This window comes from Crocodylus porosus, unplaced genomic scaffold (assembly GCF_001723895.1).
Source record: "Crocodylus porosus isolate Cpor-Errol unplaced genomic scaffold, CroPor_comp1, whole genome shotgun sequence".
Classification (NCBI taxonomy): domain Eukaryota; kingdom Metazoa; phylum Chordata; order Crocodylia; family Crocodylidae; genus Crocodylus; species Crocodylus porosus.
In genome coordinates this window covers 8955457-8958593 of record NW_017728924.1, presented here as the reverse complement: position 1 = coordinate 8958593, position 3137 = coordinate 8955457, and positions in this window count along the sequence as shown.

Genomic DNA, 3137 nt, shown 5'->3' with positions numbered 1-3137 from the left:
TTTAGCTCTTCCCCTTGGTTGGGTGGTCTGTAGTAGAAACCCACCGTTAAATCTCTTTCCCCTCAACTGCCTTGTATTCTAACCCAGTGCACTTCAGAGTGCCCCTCCTCTGACTCTGTGCTACCTGGTGAGGATTTGTATTCCTCCTTAATGTAGAGCACCACACCCCCACCTTTCCTCCCTGTCTTGTCCCTCCTGTACAGCCTATAGCCCTTGATTTTCACTGCCCAGTCATGCGTTGGGTCCCACCACATTTCAGTGAGCCCCACTACGTCTGGGTTGGTGTCAGCTAGCAGGAGGTTCCTCCTGCTTGTTTCCCATACTATGAGCATTTGTGTAGAGGCATTTGAGGCCTCCTGAGGATGTATGCACTGGCCTCCTAATTTCAGGATTGCCCTGGCCCCTGTTGCTTACCTGTGTATATGTTCCACTCATCAGTCTAGGCTGAACTGTACTTGTGGGTGCTGCATGGTTTGGTGGTCCAAGGCTTCCTCCGCCCTCATCTTCCCCTTCCCACGCTGAGCCTAGTTTAAAGCCCACCAGAGATCTGCCAACTAGAAGAGAACACACACTTACCTTTAGGGGAAAGGTGGAGCCCATCCCATCAGAGCATGTCTCTCGTTGTGATGTGCGGGTTGTTGTCAAGGAAGCCAAAGCCCGCCTCAAGACACCATTCCTGAAGCTGCCAGTTGGTCTCTGCAATGCACGTCTCATGCCATCTTCCATGTCTGCTCACTGGTAGAACAAATGAGAGGGACAGAGCTGGTTGTTCCGAATATTACCCACCCTTCGCTGTAATGTGCTAAATTTTGAGAGAGAACCAGTCATAGGACTCTAGAAAGCTACCCCTTTTCCTCTTCTATTTGTCTCCTCTGAGCCTAGCCAGACCAGAGACTTTTGGACTCCAGACCACTGGACAATTCCAGACCACACCAGAGGGGTCATTTAACTCTCTGTGCTTCAGGGTGGAGAAACCTGCAAGTGATGGGTCGCTTGTGTCCAAAGAGCATCAGGAGGTGTAGTAATGAGCTGGAACCCTTTGACACACTTTTCCATTCAAGCCTTGTTGCGTATCACTTAATGCATCTAGTCTATGGAAGGAAACTTGTCATTTCCCGTCTTGCAGAGGGTGTAACTAACTATAGCTTAGTGTTCCACAGAGCAGAAGCTGTGGTATATGGAATGCACCTTTAAGGGGCCAGCAGTGGGATGACCCAGCCTCTCCCCCTGATGCCCTTTGGGTGTGGATTGTGGTGGTGGGTAGTTGTAGTTCTCCCTGCAAGCTGTGAGCATGTGAGTTGCTGAATCCTATTTCTAATGAAGATAAAGCTGTTTATCACCCCACGGGTCGCTGCTGAATGCTGACTCAAAGACAGAACCCCAAAGGCATGGAGGTCTGAGTGAGTGCCCCATCCCAGGAACCCAATGGCATAGAGTAAACATTATATGGTGTCAGAAGTGACCTGTCTCTCCATGGAGTCATGCAGCCTGCTTAAGGGGGTTACAGTTTTCATTCAAAGAAAGAAAATGAAGCATTTCAAATCTCCACCAGCATTATTCTTTACTGGAAATCTTGGGGAGAATTGGAGGAGATGGGGACAGAAGCTTCAATTATACCTTGCAGTCACAAAGGCAGAGGAAGAGGCAGAAGATTATAAAATTGCAGTCATGCTTCACTGCATTGGGAATAAAGCCCTAGAAATTTAAAACAACATGTAAGGCGTGTTTGCAGACCCTGATAACAAACCCCTTACAGAGATGCTTGCAGCATTCAAGAACTACTGAGAACCCAGAAAAAACCCTGTCTTTGAAATGTACCAGCTCAGGCAACTTAGATACAATGAGGCTGCAGGCATAGATGATTTTGTTATAGAGTTCAGAAGCAGAGCACAACATTGTGAATTTGGATGTGCTGAGGATGTTATATTGAGGGACAAAATTGTCTTCAGCATAACTGACTGCAAACTTGAAAGGCTTCTGGAAAATCCCTCCCTCACCCTAGCACAGGTTGTGGACAAAATCTGTAGGACAGAGGCTCTTAGAGAGCTCAGGCTCCCCTCATGTCTGTAGAAGCAAGCTGCCAGAGCACTTTGCAAAAACAAAGCAAGCCATCAGTGAAGCTTCCTCCACTGCTGGGCAATCAAACTAACAAAGGCAGAGCTTACAGAAGGTGTGGAAGCACACACAAGCCTGGGTCCTGCCCAGCTTTTGGAGAAACTTGCTACAAATGCTCAGGAGTGAACCACTTTGCAAAAATGTGCATATCAGAGAGAGACTGGGTCATCCCACTGCTGGCCCCTTGGATGAAGGTTTCAGTAGAAAAATTTATAGCTTTGGTGTTTATGGCAGCCCTTAAGTCTGTGGTGGCCTCCAAACATTAGCACTTACTACACAACTGTAACTTGACCTTAGATGCTGAGGCTACCATTTTCCAAAGCAGCCAGTGACTTATGATGCCTCCATTATGGGACCCCAAATCACCAGCTATTTTGACAAACATGGGCTCAGTATGCTTCCCTCATATATCCAGTGAAAGCCATTGGGAAAAAAATCACAAGCAGAAACCATCATTCTCTAATATGACTGCCATAAATGGAGCAGTCATACAGACCTTTGCTCTATTTTGGTATAGGTTATAAATGTACTGCCCATCCCCAACAAACACATACTGCTTTTATTTGATACATTCCTTTATTCTCTATCTAGAATTCTCTTTCTTTCTCCCCCTATCATTGTCCAGGAGAGCCAAGAGTTTATCTGAGACCAGTGAATAGTCAAGATTTTCAGGTGATGGCTACACATAGTGTATGTCAGGTTGTACACTATTTCATATCTAAAGTGCTATGACAATGTAAAGCATCATAGGCCTGCCTGCAACACTGAAGTCATGACAAGTTTTCGTATTGATTTGCGGGGTGCAGGATCTGCTCTTACATGAGTGGTAAGTATTGTTCTTTTAAAATGAGTAAAGTGTCTTCTACATTTTTATTAATAGCATCCTAGACATACAAATAGGAGACTCATCTTTCTCACCTGTCACCAGTTTCTCCCTTACACACACACACACACACACACACACACACACACACACACACACACCATTTCTTCTTGGACTCTCTACAGCTTCACTGCTATTT